The 18,456-nt window shown below is 51.9% G+C and overlaps 1 long non-coding RNA gene across 1 annotated transcript; it reads right to left on the minus strand.

The window, feature by feature from the left end:
- Window positions 1-1,847: 1,847 nt before the first annotated feature.
- LOC129651276 (uncharacterized) lies at window positions 1,848-4,897 on the minus strand. The gene is made up of 2 exons (XR_008714080.1): window positions 4,694-4,897; window positions 1,848-2,301 (listed from the first exon to the last, which is right to left on the minus strand). It is a non-coding gene; the product is annotated as an uncharacterized LOC129651276 (long non-coding RNA).
- Between the last annotated feature and the right edge of the window lie 13,559 nt (window positions 4,898-18,456).

Below are 18,456 nucleotides of genomic sequence, written 5' to 3' on the forward strand. Positions count from 1 at the left end.
GTGACTTTGGGTCATCCATGGGCCAGGGAGGAACTTCACCAAATGACACACTCCCCTACCCCCTCCCCTTCGGGTCTGTCCGGCTCTCTGCCGCTTCCCCTCCTCTGCACCTTATCTTTGCAACCTCCCCCAGCCTGGGAAAAAGGGGGTATTTGGAAACCAAGCTGAAATTTACCGTGAAGTCTCAGGCAGTTTCTTCTTCAGATAAATGGGCATAGCTTAAGGATAAGTGACACTCACTTGCCTCTCCCCCTAAATCTCCTTCACCTTCTCCTCTAGGAAGCCCCTCTGCTGGATTTTCTCCCCATCTTTCCAGCACCACCTCAAGATTTCATTCATTTGCTGTATGTCCTTGTTTCTGGACTCTGATGACGAATCAGGGATGTGTTCTGTCTTTCCCCTCAGACTGGGAAATCTTTGTGGTCTAGAACCATGTCTCCCCTACCTAACCAAGAGCTCCCTGAAACAGTCTCCTTCTGGACCTATTCCCAGTGCTGGGCACAGGACCCTGCCCACTGGCAGGCAGAGCCAACAGCCAGCCCTGGGGAGGGATGAGGGTGGAGGAAGGCAGGCACACTCATTTCTCCAGTCCTGTAAACAGATCACCCCAAAGGTAAACCCAGGGAGTGAGAGGAGCTTATGAGAAAGGCTTCCTTCCGAGTGGGGGAGACTTTTAATTTGAAAAGAAGGAAAAAGAAAAAGCATTTTCCCCCAAGAGTTTTAAAAGCGCCTCATCCCACCCTGCCTTTCTTCCCCTTCCCACTTGCTTCTTCCTTGGAGGCCAAGACAGAGGGCAGAGGGTCTGCCCCATCTCTTTTGGACTGTCACGGTTCTCCCTTCTCCTCCCACTGGCCTGTCCTGCCCGCCTGAGGGCCCTGGCTCCAAGCCAAGTGTCAACCTGCCCAGCCCCACCCAGGGTCCTTACTCAGGGCAGAACCAGCTGGGGAGGCAGTGCCTCCTTTTCCTCCTGACATCTGTCAACCTGTCAACCCCAAAGTCCCCTTCCACGTGACAAGATGCAGTATTAATATGGGAAGCAGCCTGTGGACCACTCTGAACTCAGGGGCATTTCTCGATTCACAACAGAGAAGATGTGTGTGTTCAGCTTGGGTGTGTTTTCACCTCCTTCAACTGATTTTAGAATCCATGGTCTCGGAGAGGTCATTGTGTCCATCCTCCTGCCTATGCTGAATGAACATCTCTGTTGGGTTTGAGACCACCACCACCCTAGCAAAGAAACCATCATATGCCTGAGAATTCCCTGGCAGTCCAGTGGTTAGGACTCGTGCTTTCACTGTGTTGGTCCGGGCTCAATCCCTGGTCAGAGAACTAAGATCCAAAAGCCATGCAGTGTGGTTAAAAAAGAAAAAGAAACCACCACACCTCTCCCCAGTATTCTGAAGCAATGACATGCAGAGACCCACACAGAACCAACAGGCTGGTTGGTGTTGGCTACTCCCATTTAAACCTAGGAGACTGGGGTCCCATCTAGTTTCTGATTGGCAGAAAGCTGCTGCCCAAGAAGGCGTCTCTTCCCTTTTGCCAGCTGCCCAAAGAGCTAATGAAAGCTCTCATTTACTGAGCTCTTATTGTGGATCAAGCACACACAGTTTCTGGTTGAACCTTCACAACAAACCCTAAGGTTGGTCTTATTATTACTCCATTTTATAGATGAGGAAGGTTATGGCTACATTTCCCAGTCTCCCTTTAGGCCAAAGGCAGAATCATTGTTTGATAGACAGCAGGGGGTGGGGTGCCCACTGTGGATAAGGCTCTGAGCACTTGAGGGAAGGGTCAGTGGACAAACGCCTGGCCCTCTCTTGGGATGACATCTCTTTTTAAAAGAGTTTTATTTATTTACTGATTTATTTGGTCACAAAGTATGTGGGATCTTAGTTCCCCGACCAGGGATCAAACCCACACTCCCGCTTTGAAAGGTGAAGTCTTAGCCACTGGACCACCAGAAGTCCCAAAACACCTGTCTTGAGGAATGTTCAGCCTGGAGGAGGGCACTGGTGATCTGAGAGAAGAGTCAGATTGTACTTGAAAAAACAGCAATTTCCTGATCCCTAATGCCAACATCCCACTGGTACGAGCCAGAGGCTTCCATGTCTGTGTCCAGGTCCCAGGTGTGAGCCTAGGTCCCTGCCGACCCTATCCCCGGAATAAACAGACTTGGGATTCCTCTTCCCCGAGGACAAGAGAAAACCCCTTTCCAAGGCTGAAGAATTGTTGTGAAACACGAAGACCTTCTGAGTTCCCCAGCTGCAGGCCTCTCCTGAAGGAAGAACATTCTCCCACCTGAAAGAAGAGAGATGGCTAGCATGAACTCTGAAGGCATCTTGGACTTCCGTCCCATCCCATTTCCTCTTCTTCGTCCTGGCCAAGCTCTGGGGATTATGACAGTCCTCAATGTGGGCAATAAAAAGTGCCTAATTGGTTGTTGTCCAGCTGAGGCTGCTCCCTCTTCCCCTGGTGGGGGCGGGAAACCGGCTGAGTTGGTTTCACTTTTGTTACTTCAGCCTCCCCATGGTTGCTGGGTGCTAGCGGAAGCAGGCATCCAGTGGGAGTCAGCTGCTAGTCCATGATACTGCTTCTGCAATAGGCATCCCCGGGGAGGCAAAGGGCCCCAGAGGGGACCAGAATGGTAGGTAGGCCACACTGCTCCTAACCTGGGAAAGAGGATACCACCCCCTGGCTTCTGTGGGAGTCAGGAGGAGTGCAGGCATGCTCTCTGCTCTGGCCTCAGCCGCAGCACCTTGAGGTAGAGGGCAGGGGAGGAGAACACGGGCTCCAAAGCCAGGCTGCACCTGACTGTGCCATTATCCAGCTACTGATTCTGGGCAGGTTACTTAAGCTCACTGTGCCTCAGCTTTCTCATCTGTAAAGTGGGGCTAAGCACATACAAAGCACTTAGAGCATGTAAGCCTGGCATGTAATAAATGTTGAATGATTGTAGTCACTAGCACTTTCCTAGCTTGGCGATGGGAGTGAAGAGATGGGATGTAAGTCAGGCTGAATTTCCACATGGGGGGAAGCAGGGTGGGGGGTGGATGAGATGATTTCTGGGGCAGAGAAGCTGGGTTTCCCAAGGGTTTCTCCGAGATTGCCCATGCTGAACACAGCTCTTCTTGTTTCCTCTTGGGGATAATGGACCTGACCTGTCTACCTGGGTCTTAGCCAGAGACTGCACAGTCACCTACGCTGGATGGCTTCTTCCCTTCCCATTTTGAGGACACCCCTTCTAAGCTTAGGACTTCTCTGTGGTTCAGATGGTAAAGAATCTGTCTGCAGTGCAGGAGACCCAGGTTTGATCCCTGGGTCAGGAACATCCCCTGGAGTAGGAAATGGCAACCCACTTCAGTATTCTTGTGGGAATAATCCCTATGCACAGAGGAGCCTGGCAGGCTACAGTCCATGCGGTTGCAAAGAGTCGGACACTGAGTGACTAACACCTGCACTTACTTGCTTCTAACCTTGGGCCAGAGAACCCTGAAAGCCAGGAGGGTCAGTGAGACCCCAGGATGGGAGATCCTCTGCTGTAGAGGCTGTGTTCTGCTCCCCCCAGCCCTCTCTCCCACCGCCCACCTTGCCTCTCCTGACCTTCAGCAGGAAAGCTATTCCTCTCTTCCTACCTCTGATTCTAGGAAGGGCAGAGCCAAGCACAGGCTCCTCACATTCCTGGCAAACCTGCCGCCCAGGCTGCGTCTTCTCCCCCTGGGAGTCTTTGAACAGACTGTTCCCTCCTCTGGGAAACACCCTGCACACTCTGCAGCTCTCATCTGGTCCTTCCTGAGCCCCTCCTGTACCGGACACCAGCCCATCCCTTCCTTGCCTGTCCCTGCCCTGAGACTCCCCAGGGCCTTCAACCTGAGACCCTGTCTCTCCCCTCGGTCCAGGGTGAGTGTCCAGCCTCCCCCATCAGGCTTCGAAGCTGCGACCTGTGTCTTACTTCTGATCCCCCTGGACCATGCAGGTCATCCCTCTGGGTCTCAGCCATGATAACCTTTTCCCATTCTTCAGGCTCCCCATTTTTGATCCAGGAGAGCGGCATAGTCACTGGGCTGCCTGCCACCTCTGACTGCACCTGGGGGCTTGGCAGACAGACAGCCACCTGTCTCAGGAGGCTCAGGTGGATGCCGGCAGGCAGTGGAGGCCAGGGGCTCCCCATCAGGGACTCCCCAGAAGCCCGTCCAGCGCTGGAAGCTGCCGCAACAGATCACCCAGTGACAGGGTCAGGACCCAGCTAGGCTGCAGCAAGAGAGGAAAACCCCTCACCCAACTGTTGTGCCCTGCTCAGAACTTTTTCTGCCCCCTCCCCATCCCCTGCGGCTGCTCTGTGTCTGCTGTCTCTTGGGTGGGGGGATGCTTGTGGGTAGGGGGTGGAGTGGGAGGAACGCTGCTAGCCTCTGGGGGGCAGCTGAGATTTATGGGACTGGATTTTTACAGGCTGGGGAGAGGCCCCAGGCGGGAGCTGTGGAGCCTGACTGAGGAGCAAATGCATAAAACCTCCAAACATGAAAGTCTCAGCTGCAGCCTCCCCCCACCCCCTAGGCCTGTGGGTGGTGAGAGATTTACAGCTCTTGCACAAGGCCTGGAGGGGACCTGGGGAAGTTGTGAGGACACTTCAGAGCCAGGGTAACTCCTCACCAAAGCCTTCACCTTTCTCCTCTAGGAAAAAAAAATTACTCACCACGAGAACAGGTTGGAGCTGCCAGAAAGATGGTTATCACTGCGGGGACCCCGCCCCACCAGGTGACTCCCAACTTCCTCCCCTACCCTGGACTCTTCTCTGCCCTCAGGTCAGGGAGAGGTGCCTGGGGCTATGTGGTGGGGAGGAAGAGGGGACAACCTCCAGGAGTGCCTCCCTCTGGGGACCGTGGGGCTCAAGCTCCCAGGGTCCCTTTTCCCAGACAAGGAAAGGGCAACAGTGGCCTGGAAGTGGGGGCAGGAGTGCGGGTGGGTTCCCGACAATTCTGGAAGAGTCTCAACATTTAAGGAGTGCTTTCAGAGTGTGTCCCTGGGGTAGGAGTGTTACCTGAAGGGAGATAAGGATGGCCCAATAAGAACACACAAACAACGAAAACCCCGGAGCTCAGCGGCCGTCTCTCGGATCAGCCAATGAGCCAAAAAGCTGAGCTGGGACTCTCAGGAGTGGAAGGCACTTGACTCAGCCCCACACCCTCAGTTCTTGCCCACTCAACTCAGCTGCCAGTTTTCCCCTGGGCCAAACCTCTGGCTCCTTCCCCACCCGTGGCAGGATTATCTGTGTCTAGGGCTCCACACCGGGGGCAGTTTAGTTGGTTCAAGGGTGTATTTTGGTCTCCTCCCTGACTCTGGACTCGGCACCCCATCATCCTGGTCCCCCACGTCCCCTGCACCTGTATTGAGAAGCCCTAAATTTCAGCTGGGTGGGGGAGGGGTGCACTGCAAACCACTTGAAAGGGGCCGGTGAGCATCGTGGGACAGGTGGAGATCCAGAGCCTTTGAACTGGGAGGGGGCGGGGCTGCTGCCAGAAGATGGAAATCCTGGGCCAGGCTGGCAGCGCCACAGGGAGAGGGACGGGGAGGAAGCCCCATAAAAGGCTGACCCACCCTCTCTCCAGCCTAGCCTTCCGTTCCACGCCCCTTAGTCCAGCCTCCCAAGACAAGAGCTGGCGCTGAGACAGCTAACTGAGTAATGTCTCGGGTGCCCAGCCAGGTGGACAGAGACTCACTGCCAGGCCCCACCCTGAGTGGTGGGTCAGCACCCCCAGGACCAGGCCGGGGCACGGTGGGGAGGAGATGGAGGCACTGCCAGTCCAAGCAGGGCACCACTTGAATCCAGTCCACCAGGGAAGAGGTTGGGGTGGGGAGCCCCGTATTCAGGAGAAGGTGGGGTGCAGCTGTACTGTCCCTCTTAGCCTTTCTCTGACTGGCAGGCAGGTGGGCAGGGCAGGGAAGGAGGACAAACTCAAGGTCAGCGCTCCAGAAGGGAGGGGGGAGTCAAAGGGGAAAGAGGGCTTTCTGCTCCCTTGGCCCCTAGCCCCCTTCAGATGATAGGCCCAAGGAGGAGTGGGTCGGGCTGGTCAGGACCTGCCTCCAGCCTGCCTTCCTTCCCAGCAGGTCGGCAAAATTACTCTCCTGGTACTGCTTTTTTTTTTTTTTTTTAATTTTTTGAAGCCAGATCAAAGGTGGGATCCAGCTGGGCACTCTAGTAAAATCTCAGCAATGAGCAGCCTCGGTTTCAGTCGGGGAACCAGGAGCTGGGGGAGTCACTGTCCCTGAGGGCTCGGGGATGCGACCAGAGTCAGGAGTGGAGCTGGTGGGTGGGGGCCCTGTCAGGAAGGATCAGTGACTGGAAGGATCAAGGCCAGGCTGCGGTCACCCTTGTCTCCACTGCTCTCCAAGGAGGGACCCACCCACGTGTGACTCTCCCAGTCCCAGTATCCAAGCTAACTGGAACCTGTGTTCACATTGGCTGCATGTCACCGCGCTCATCCTTGTCACTGGCTCCAGGGCATTCCTTTGTAAACCAGGAAGCTCTTAGATTAGATAAACTTACTCCCTCCTGCTGCAAAAGAGAGCGCATTCCCCCTTTCCATTCTGAGTTCAGACTAGAAAAACTCATCTCCTTACTTCTCTGTACTCTCCTGGTGAAGCTGAGATTCAGTCAGCCGAGCCAGCAGCAGCTCTCCCTGCCTTCCTTGCTGATGACCACAGTGTCTTCCTATGTAGGCCAAATAACTGCTATTCTTGTTTGGGAGACTTTTTCCTTCCCCCCAAGGACTACCACATCTCTTCTTCTTCCTGGGGCCGCACTGCCATCCTTAATATTGTGACTGGATGGGGTTAATGGAATCCTGCATCCATACTGGTTTTCCGAATGAACACGTCCTTGGCACTGTCAGCGGGGGACTTGTTGTGCAAGCAGCCCACCCTTCTTTCCTCACGAGTCCTGAAGTCTGGAAAGGCCTGGTTGTGACTGGCATGCTGCTAGACACAGATGCGTCCAACAGGACAGAGGCAGATTTCCCCAGAACCTTGGCTAACCCTGAGACACCCTCCTTGGTCATGACAAGGATGGCCCTCCTTGTTGCCCTAGGCAACAATCCTTTACTCAGATTCCGGCGTCTCCCAGACGTTGAGGTCCCTGGCAAGGCCGATTTGGGATGGACAGTGAGAATGTGTGTTCCTGGGCACACACACTTAGGTGGGTCTTGATGTAAAGGACAGGAAAGCGAGAGTGCTACTTTCACAAATTCTGCCATCACTACCGCCCTGCGTAACCTCGGCCAACTCCTTCACCTTCTCAGGGCTTCAGTTTTCCAACCATAAAATAGGGGGTTAATTGTCCCTCCTAGGGAAGCTAGCAGGGTTCGTTGGGCAATGGCTCTGAAGTGTCTAGGAGGAAGGAGATTTATGAATATAAGGGATCATTAGAGAGGATTTCACAGCCATTTCGTGGGCCCCAACGTTATTATTAATATTATTATGGTTATTGTTATCACCACTTCCCGAGTCTCTGCCAGCTGGGTCGGAACTCCCAAGTGAAGAAGTCGTGCTCTTGAGCCCAGTGTCCCAGATAATGGCCTCACTCAATGCCCACTCTCCACACTCAGGGGGTCTGGGGGACTCTCAGGAGGCTAGTGACGGAGAAGGAGATGGAGTTTTGACAGAAGGGGGTTGGGGACCCAGAAGAGAAAGTGCCTGCCCAGGGAACTTCACAACTGCTCTGCGTTCCTAGAGATGTTTCCAGTCTGCTGTGGGGAGTCTGGGCTCTGAGAAGCAGACATGGAGCTGTGTTCCCAAGGTCAGGAAGGGTGGGGAGGGGCTGGACGCAGGCAAGAGGCCGAGGGGGAGAGAGGATGCTGTTACCACAGGCAGTAAGAGGAGCTGGTTGGTAGAAAATGATTCCTTGGAGAGGCAAATGGTTCTTTTCAAGGAGTCTTTTGTAGAGGCTGGAACGTGCTCTGTGTTCAGGCGAATCAGGGCACAAGCCTGGCAAACAGTGGGTACTCAATGAATGCTTGCTAAATTGGATTTTCAAGCTTGTCTTTCTGCTCCAATATTAAAAAAACAAAACACCCAGCATCCGCCGTTTGGAAATGCCTTGGACGCCCCCTGGTGGCGACACACCAAGGCTGGGGAGCCGCCAGTGCCTTCCATCCTAAAAGGATCCTGTGGGGGCTGCCTTTTGGAGGATTCACAGAGCTCATCCCAAAGGGACTGGGAGTAGGGAGAAGCTGGGGAAGGGGAGGAACTCTGTGGGGAAGGATGAGTGGAATGTCCTCGCTGGAAGATTCCATGGCAGTTGGTGGAGGACAGCCATAGGTCTGGGCAGGGGAACCACGGGACAGAGAGAGTTGATGAGTCAGTATTAGGCTAGGCATCTCTGGGTAGTGGAGAAGGAGGGGTCACTGTGTGTGCGCACCTGGAGTGAGGATGGGGTAGCTGCCAAAGTAAAATCCGGGAGATACATTTTACAGCCTCTGTTAAATTTTTCGTGCTCAGAAAAGACTAAGGAAATCTGGATAATTGAAATCATAGATGGACCTGGGAGAAAAAAAAAAAACAATGGTTCATTTAAACTAGGTCTATGTCCCATCAAATCTTTCTCTTGGGATGTAAGAGTGTCAGGAATGGTTTGAAAAGTCTGCAACTTTGATTTTTCTGTAGGTGGCAAGAGGAGATGAGAATGTAGAAAATCAGAGGAGGGAAAGAGAAGCAGAGGCTACTGGGAAAATCCTTAAGGCAGAACGAGCAGCCTGTAGAAGGCTGAGTTGGCTGCAACTCTTCAAAAATAACACTAAAGCTTGGGTTGTAGTGATGAGTGAGGATCAACAGAAAGTTAAGTGCTGGGACATTGATATTCTTCTGATTTCTGGACATCCAACAGCAGCTGCACCAGGTGGTTCCTTTCATAAGAGGTCCCAGAAGGAATGTGGAGCTTCTTGAGGGCAAAGACTGTGGTTCTGCAGCCATCCCTCCCTCCCTCTGGTGCCCTCGGCATCCTCAGGGATAGATGCTCACTATCTGGTACTGATGAATCAGATGCGGGCAACCACATGCAGAAAAGGAGGAAAAGGAAAATGTCAGGAAGCAGGGAAAACATGGGAAAATGAAGAGGGAAAGGGGTTAAGAGACAGACAAGGAAGGAGAAGTGAAGTGGAGGTGGAGGAAGCCGGGACTGGAAGAGAAGGAGCTCAGTACATGAAAAATGTTAAAAGGATGCTGTAAGGTATAGTTTGGGCCGAGGCAGAAAAGGAGAGACAACCTCAAAGGAGGTAGGTTACCTTTATTCAGCCAAGGAGGGGTGACAGTCGGCCTAACGACCAGGCTGAGCGCAAGAGGGATCAGGGAGGCTTCATATTTAATGGGAGGTTTGTGGAAGCGATAAGGGAAACATTATCAGGTGGGACGTTTTGGGTTATCTTTAGTTGAGATGGCATTTGTAGTTGAACAGGGGGTGGGAGGTTTCTGGGCAGGGGGTGATAAGTCCCAGGTAGATGCAACCAGCCTGGAGCACCAGGGTGGGACTTAAAAGTTCGGTTTTGTTTTCCCACATAGCTAGATAATTCAGCAAGGGCCTTTGAGACTGTTGTTTTCTTTTCTAGGCCCAAGGACTCCTTCATTCCAGACCCTGAAATCATAAGAAATGGGGAAAAGGGCACTGTATCTCTCTGGCTACTTCCTGCTGGATAGGGACGATGGTTCTGGGTCTGGAACGGAGGATCGTCCTAAGGCCCAGGTCTCCTTTTCCTGAGGTCGGGGTGAGGCTCTTAAGAATGATCTTGACCTGGTCTCGAGAGATGACCCAAATTCATTCTTGGAGAAACCTTTGAAAGAGATTGAAGAGACAAGGTCCAAATAAGAGGAATAAAATGATAAGTACCAATGGTCCCAAGAAAGGGAGCAACCAAGGGAGGGCCAGTTGGAACAGGTTTTGGGGAGTGTAAAGGTTTTGTAACTCTTTTCTTCGGCATTCGATTCTGTCTCTAAGTTCTTTGACTCTGCCCTGGACTATGCCCGTTTCATTAACAAAATAGCAGCAGTCCTCTCCTAGGAAAAGGCAGCTCCCTCCCTTTTCCGCGGTGAGAAGGTCCAGGGCTCGCCCATTTTGTAGGGCCACAGAAACTAATGAGTTAATTTGTCTTTGGACCAAAACGAAGGACTCCACTACCTGCTCCATATCCTCATTAAGTTCTTGGGACAGCTTGTAGTAGAAATGGGCCGAGGTCGAGATGCCCCCGGTCCCGGTGCCTAGGGCTGCTGCTGTGCCGGTCCCAATCAGGAGGGGGACTATGACAGCTCGTCTTTTCCTGTGGGAAAGTTCCCCTTGGGGGTAGACTATTTGTTCTATCTCTTCTCTGAGGAATGTTAGACCTGGGGTCAGGAAGACCAAGATGCAAGGTCCAAGGGGGTCAAGGGGGAGACATGAATATGCGTAGGTCCCACAGAGAATGAAGATTCCCGGGTTGGTGCAATTATTTGTGCTGTTCCAGAGAACCCAAGTGGAACAGGAGCAGGGAGCGGAGTTTGTAAGACCAGTGTAGTTGGGACTAGAGTAGTTAATACAGGTTAGGTTTGAAGAGGCTGAGAGAAGGACATGGTCAGAGACTGGCCCAGTGAGTTGTGTAGTTTTTTGTTGGGGAAGGGAGGTACAGTTGCCCTGTGACAACCAGGTTGAGGGTAAGGGAACTGCTATGTGCGGTGAGGGAGACAGTGACATGCATATCCAACACTGGGATGTGTGTTGTGTGTACTGGAAGAATTGGAAGGAAGAGTTGAGAAGGCGGGTAAGGTGTTGGTTGTCAGAGGGAGGTTTTAGGAGACGCTGTAATTGGGAAAGGAGGTCTAGGCGTTTATAAGGCTCAGGGGTAGCCTGTAACTGGGAAATTATGTTCTTTATGACTTGTTCTTGTTTCTTTTCCCGATATTAATCTAGTACCCCACTCCCGTTGGAGAAGGCAATGGCACCCCACTCCAGGGTTCTTGCCTGAAGAATCCCAGAGACGGGGTAGCCTGGTGGGCTGCCATCTATGGGGTCTCACAGAGTCAGACACAACTGAAGTGACTTAGCAGCAGCAGCAGCAGCAGCCACTGCCGTCTGAGTACCCCCAGTGGGTAATGGGATAGAAACATACATTTCTTCCATTTAGCTTATGGCAGGTGCTCACGAAATTCCCTCTCTTCTGTACTTTAACAGTGAGTAGGGATTTAGACTTCTGCCCCCCCCAAGGTTCATGGTCTTTGAGCCATATTATAACATGAGGAAGGAACATAGGAATAGATGTCTGAGCAGGGGCAGGGACTAGCCAGAAGGCAGGGGAGTGCAGGAAGGATAAGGAACAGGGGGAGTCATGGGTCTGTTAGTTAGGCAGTGTGGAGGAAATAGCACCCTAGGAGTAGAACACAGCTAACAATGTAGGCGATATCGACGAAGAGATGAAGGCTAGGTGACCAGTCCCGAGGGGAGACAGTTACTGGGCTTATAGCAAGGACTAAGATTAAGAGTGCAGTTATAGTTAGAGAGAAGGGGAGAGGCCAGTCAGGGTGAGGGGCAGAAGGCCCCAAGTTGGTGGTTGCTTGAATCTGAGGAGGAACAGTGTTCATGTATGAGAGTAAAGAAATCAATTTCTTCTGGACTTAGGTTGTAGAAGGTCCCCTGGAGCCATGGATGAGACACCGGGGTGGTCAGATCTTCGAAGGAGGTTCCGGTCGGGGCGCTGGTCCAGAGGTCTTGTAGTAGTTGGGTCAGGGACAGTTGTAGGTTAAGGAGTGTCCGGGTCATTCAGTGTCCTCTTGGATGGTTGACAGGGGTTGTCGCCGGGTGAATTTTAAGGAGGTGGGTCCTGTGAGGGAGACCTGATAAGTCAGTTAAGGAGGGCAGAGCAGGGTCGGAGGTAACCCGTTTCAGGCGAGAGGTGTACCCAGGAGGTGACCTTCTGAGTTTAGCTGCAGTCGGCGTGAGGAGGAGGATTTTGAATGGTCCCTGCCACTCTGGGGTTAGGTCACCCTGTGGGTTATTAGACAGGTAGACCACGTCCCCAGTTTGTAAAGGGGGCAAGGGGGTTTGGGGGTCAGGGGCAGGCAAGTTGTGGTTGACGTACTTCTAGAGGGTATTGTAGAGTTCCATCAGCAGAGGGGAGTGTAGGAAGCTTGGTATGGGAGACGGTTCGGGGGGGAGTCCAGGAGGGAGCATGGGCCTTCTGTACATCACCTCAAAGGGGCTCAGCCCCAGGGGCTTTCTGGGCAAAGCCTGTACTTTGAGGAAAACAATCAGCAAAAGTTTAGTCCAATCCAGATGTACCTCGAGGGATAGTTTGGTAAGAATTTCTTTGATTATTCTATTCATCCTTTCTACCTTTCCTAAGGACTGGGGACGAAATGGAATGTGAAATTTCCAGGGTATCTGTAAGAATTGGACAAGTTGTTGGGTGACCTTGGACATAAATTCTGGGTCTTTATCAGACTGTAGGGATGAAGGTAAGCCAAACCTGGGGATAATTTCTGTGAGGAGGATTTGGGCCACGGTGTGGGCTCTTTTGTTTGTGGTAGGAAATGTTTCTACCCATCCCGAAAAGGTGTCCCCAAGGACCAGGAGGTATCTGAATCTCTGAACCAGGGGCATAGGAGTAAAGTCTGTCTGCCAATCCTGTGCTGGGAGGCTGCCTCGCATTTGATGGTTTGGAAAGGGTGTAGGTTTATGCTTGGAACTGGGACTGGTACGTTGACCTGTCTGACAGGAGCGGGTAAGGTTATCTAAATGTTGTTGGCCAGCAGTCGACATGGGGAAGTGGTTATGGAGGAGGAACTGTTGGAGTGTCTTGGACGAGGGATGAAAGAGTGAGTGTAGATAAGAGAGGATTTCTCTGGTGGTGGGAGGGTTGGATGGAGTCAGGGCTAAGATGACAGGGGACTGGAGGGAAGGATCGACAGGGCTATCTCCTTTGCCTTCTGGTCTGTGGCATTGTTGTAGGCTGATATGAGACTTCCCTTTTGATGTCCCCTACAGTGGAGGATGGCGGCTTTGTCTGGTCAGAGTGCTGCCTCTAGGAAGTCTGTGGATCAGGTCTGAATTAATAGTGGGGGATCCCTTTTGGTTTAGGAAACCTCTTTCTCTCCATATTAGGATGTTTGCGTGAAGAATGTTACAGGCATATTTGGAGTCTGTGTGGATGTTAACCCTTAGATTTTTAGCCCGAGTTAAAGCTCTGGTGAGAGCTATCAGTTCTGCCTGTTGGGAGGTGGTGTGAGGTGGCAGAGGTGAAGCTTCAATTGTCTGGGCCCCATGATTGTGACGAAGGTCCCCTGGATGATGGCATATCCTGCTGCAAAGGGTGGGATTTTTGAGAGCTGCCATCAATGAACCAGTGTGGGGTGTCTGGGTCTAGGATGGGCTGATCTGTTAAATGTTGGAAGGGGTTTTGGGTAAGATCTACTGTTAGGCTGCAGCTATGTAGGAGGGGGTCTGTTGTAGAGGACGTGGGTAATAAGCTGGCAGGGTTAACGGGAAGAGCAGGGGGAGAATGAGAGCTGAGGGTTGAGGAGAAAGGCATGTAGGGCCTGTACCCTGGAAGGGGGAAGGGAGAGAAGCGCTCGATGTGATAGTAAGTCTCGAAAGGTGTGTGGAGAACAAACTGTTAAAGGGGCATGTTAGAGAGTTTATTTGCTTTGGGTACGAGCACTGCAATAGCAGCCATGGCCTGTACACAGGGAGGCCATCCCTGGGTCACCATGTCAAGCTGTTTTGACAGATAGGCAATGGGAGCCCAGGTACCTCTGGCCCACTGACACAGAAGTCCCAGGGCCTGTCCTTGGTTGGACTGTGCAAATAGAAAGAATGGTCTAGTGTGATCTGGCAGGTGGAGAGTTGGCACTTGGAGGAGGCTCTGGGTGAGCTGGCAAATAGGATTGGCCAGCGAAGAGGGGTTAAAGAGGGGCTCATCTGGACATCCTTTAGTTGCCTCATAGAGTGGCTTTGTAATGAGGGGGAAGTTAGGGATCCAGCTACTGAAAAAGTTAGGAGGCCGAGGATACACAGGAGCTCCCTTTTTGTTTTTGGAAGTGGACAGTTAATCAAGGCCTGGATTCTACCTGGGGGAATAGTTCTTTGTTGGTGGGATATGGAGAGCCCCAGGTAGGTGACGTTTGTCTGGGCTATTTGGGCCTTGGATCGGTATATCTGATAACCCCAGGATCCCAGGGTTCCAAGAGGTTTGGCAGTATGTTGGAGGCAGAGTTTTCGGGTTGGGCTACAAAGGAGGAGGTCATCTACGTATTGGAGATGACTCGGGGCTAGGTCGAGTGTCTGTAGGTCCTTTTGTAAAGACTGTCCAAAAAAGTGGGGGCTGTCTCTGAACCCCTGGGGGAGAACTGTCCATGTTAGTTGTAGGGAAACATGAGTCTTGAGGTCTTGCCAGGTGAAGGCAAAAAGGGTTTGGGAGAGGGGGTGGAGGGGGATGGTGAAAAAGGCGTCTTTGAGATCTAATACCGTGAAGTGGATTGCAGTCGGGGGTACGGCAGACAGAAGGGTGTAAGGGTTAGGGACTACTGGGAATGTCGGCATTGTGGCCTCGTTGATTTTTCGCAGATCCTGGACCAGTCTCCAAGAGTTTGGTCCCTTCCTTACTGCCAGCATTAGGGGTGTTGTGTGGTGAATTGGTAGGAATTAAGATGGAGACTTGAAGAAGATGGTCTATGATAGGCTTAAGTCCCTTGTGGGCCTCCGGGGTAAGAGAGTACTGTTGTTGGGTGATTATAGTTGAGGGGTCTTTTAGGGTAATGTGGAGTGGGGGATGATGTTTGGCTATGGATGGGTGATCAGTGTCCCAGACTTGGGAGTCTAAGGCGGGTAGATCCAAGGGAAGGTCAGGGTGAGGGATAGGGACAGTCCAGGTGCCATCTGCATGCAGAATATAGAGACTCTATAGAGGGGGGGTATGGTAATAAAGACCCCCAATTTGGATAACAAATCTCTCCCTAGGAGTGCCATGGGACGCTGAGCCATTATGAGGAATGAGTATATGAGGGTCAATTTTCAAAACTGACAGAGTAATGGAGGGCTGATTTTTGCCCTTAAGGGAACTCCACTTTAGTTGTTCAGTCATGTCCGACTCTTTTGGACCCCATGAATCGCAGCACGCCAGGCCTCCCTGTCCATCACCAACTCCTGGAGTTTACCCAAACTCATGTCCATCGAGTTGGTGATGCCATCCAGCCATCTCATCCTCTGTCGTCCCCTTCTCCTCCTGCCCCAAATCCCTCCCAGCATCAGGGTCTTTTCCAATGAGTCAACTCTTCGCATGAGGTGGCCAAAGTATTGGAGTTTCAGCTTTAGCATCATTCCTTCCAAAGAACACCCAGGGCTGATCTCCTTTAGAATGGACTGGTTGGATCTCCTTGCAGTCCAAGGGACTCTCAAGTGTCTTCTTCTCCAACACCACAGTTAAAGAGCATCAATTCTTCGGTGCTCAGCTTTCTTCACAGTCCAACTCTCACATCCATACATGACCACTGGAAAAACCATAGCCTTGACTAGATGGACCTTTGTTGGCAAAGTAATGTCTTTGCTTTTGAATATGCTATCTAGGTTCGTCATAAATTTCCTTCCAAGGAGTAAGCGTCTTTTAATTTCATGGCTGCAATCACCATCTGCAGTGATTTTGAAGCCCAAAAAAACAAAGTCTGACACTGTTTCCATGTTTCCCCATCTATTTCCCACGAAGTGATGAGACCAGATGCCATGGTCTTGGTTTTCTGAATGTTGAGCTTTAAGCCAACTTTTTCACTCTCCTCTTTCACTTTCTTCATGAGGCTTTTGAGTTCCTCTTCACTTTCTGCCATAAGGGTGGTGTCATCTGCATATCTGAGGTTATTGATATTCTCCCGGCAATCTTGATTCCAGCTTGTGCTTCTTCCAGCCCAGCATTTCTCATGATGTACTCTGCATATGTTAAATAAACAGGGTGACAATACACAGCCTTGACGTACTTCTTTTCCTATTTGGAACCAGTCTGTTGTTCCATGTCCAGTTCTAACCGTTGCTTCCTGACCTGCATATAGGTTTCTCCAAAGACCCCCCTTTATTGTGAGTTCTGAGTCTTGAGTTGGGCCAGAGTAGGAAGTTGAGAGAGAGAAAGTGGCTCCAGTGTCTACTATAAAGGAGGTCTTTTCACCAGCCACTACCCCGTCTACCCTAAGTTCCAAGCTTGTGTCCAGGACACGGGCCAGGGGGCTGGAACCCAGATCCCATCATTGGAACAACTCTCGTAGGGTTATGCTGGGGTTCTGGGGAGAAGTGGAGATCTCTCCAGGGGTGCCAGGGCATCCCTGTGGACATCCCACTCTCCAGGTCTGGGAGGTGGGGTCCTCCCTAGGAGTGCCAGGGTGTCCCTGGGGACAGTCCATTTTCCAGTGTCCCGAACAACCACAGTTTGGGTATGCTTTTGTGGGTTTGGGCATGTCTTTGCCCAGTGTCCTGACTGGTTGCATTGGAAGCAGGGTCCGGGGGGGTGGGTCTTAAGCCCCAGTCTAGGATGACTTGGGCCAGGCTGATCTCTTCCCTTAATTGCTGCCGCCAAAAAGGCATATTTAGCTTTTCTCTCACGGTCTTATTCTCTCGTAGCCTCTTCCTATTATTGAACACCTTGAAGGCTAATTCTAGAAGGTCTCTTTGTGGGCGGTCTCAGGGCCCTTCTCTAGTTGTCGAAGCTTGCGTCTAGTGTCAGGGGCGGACTGGCTGATGAACTGAACATGAAGGTACAGTAACCCAGCAGGGGTGGTGATATCTAGGATGGTATACTTCTGGACTGCCTCTGTGAGGCATGCCAAGAATAAGGCTGGATTTTCGTCCGCCCCTTGGGTGATTTCCCTGACTTTATCATAACTGACATGTATGGGAGTATTTTTCTGCATTCCTTCTAGAAGGCAGGTAATCATATGATTGAGTCTCCTGATACCTGGGTCACTGGGCTGGTAAGTCCAGTGGGGATCTAACTGAGGCACCGCCTCATCAGCAGCTGGGCTATCCAGGTCTTGGTTATGTAAGTCATCAGCATGGGCTTTTGCCGCTTGCCAGATACGGTCTTTTCCATTTGGGGTGAGAGTGGCATTTAGGATATAATATATGTCACTCTACGTGAGGTTATAGGTCTTGGAGAGTCTCAGGAATTCTTTTCTGTATCTGGTAGGATTTTCAGAAAATGATCCTAACTTTTCTTCTATCTGGCTCATGTCTGACAAAGTGGCACGTGGACTTGGGTGGGGCCGTCTGGTCCTGCCACCTCTCTCAGGGGAAACATGTACTGACCCTGTGGGTACTGACCCTGTGGGGGGGGGGGATGGGGGTGGGGCGGGGGAGGGAAGGGGTCGGGGTCAGGAAGATGCGGTAGTGGGGTTGAGGGAAGAGTCAGGAGAGGTTTCGGAGTCAGTAGGTGAGCTGGATGAAGGGGAAGGAGAGGGTCGGAGGTGTGGCTGGTAGGGAGGGGGCTCGTCAGTGGGGTCAAGCTCCAGGGGTGCGGAAGGCACCATAGGCGGTTAGTTGAAGAACAGCCCTTTTGTTTGGGAGACAAGCTGCATAGAAGGACCTTGTGGGTGGAGCAGGCCTTGCATAAGGAGGGCCTGCTCTGAAGGGCCCAAAAGGCTTGGGCACATGGGACCTCTGACCACTTGCCATTCCGTTTAGGGAAGTCGGTGAGATTTTGAAGAATGTTAAAGTCAAATGTGCCAAATTCAGGCCAGTGGTCTTGACTGTCCAATTGGTATTGAGGCCAGATCTGTATACAGAGTTGTTTTAAGCGGTTAGCTTTAAGTTCAGTGAGTAAGAGCGGTTTGAGATTTTTGAGAACACAGGCCAGAGGGGAATCTTTTGGGACAGACTGGCCAGACCCCATAATTGAAAGGCAAGCAGAGACTCCTATTGGGAGTTCAAGTTGTCATCCATAACAATAGGAGTTATGAAAAGAGAGCTCTGTGTCGAGGTGGAGCATCCCCCACGGTTGCTTACAGAGTGGCCTTAGGCCAGGGGTCCCCAGGACCCGGAGAGGACTGGGTTCTAGGGTGCCTCTAGAACACCGTCCAGATCTTACCTTAATCTAGGGGCCGGCTTGAGTGGAGTGTTGCATGTAGAGTAGTCGAATGGCAAGAGTTCCCTATACCGGAGGCTTTCAGAGAGAGAGAGAGAAGGGGATAGAGCCGGAGGCCTGTGGGTACATAAAGCACCAATAAAGCCTTAGGACAAGGATTGCACCACTCACAAAGGCACTAGGCGTCCCTGAGGGGAACTTATGAGCCCTGGCAGAAAGTGAGTTCACGTTTCCAGATTCCAGGAACAGGGGAAACAACGAGAGGGAGAGGGAGAGTGAGAGTGAGAGCGAGAGCGAGCGAGAGAGACAGGACACAGGAGTGCCGCGCCCTCTCCCGGGTTTCGGCACCAAAAATGTAAGGTATAGTTCGGCCAAGGCAGAAAAGGAG

The sequence above is a fragment of the Bubalus kerabau genome, chromosome 4 (assembly GCF_029407905.1).
Source record: "Bubalus kerabau isolate K-KA32 ecotype Philippines breed swamp buffalo chromosome 4, PCC_UOA_SB_1v2, whole genome shotgun sequence".
Taxonomy (NCBI): Eukaryota; Metazoa; Chordata; class Mammalia; order Artiodactyla; family Bovidae; genus Bubalus; species Bubalus kerabau.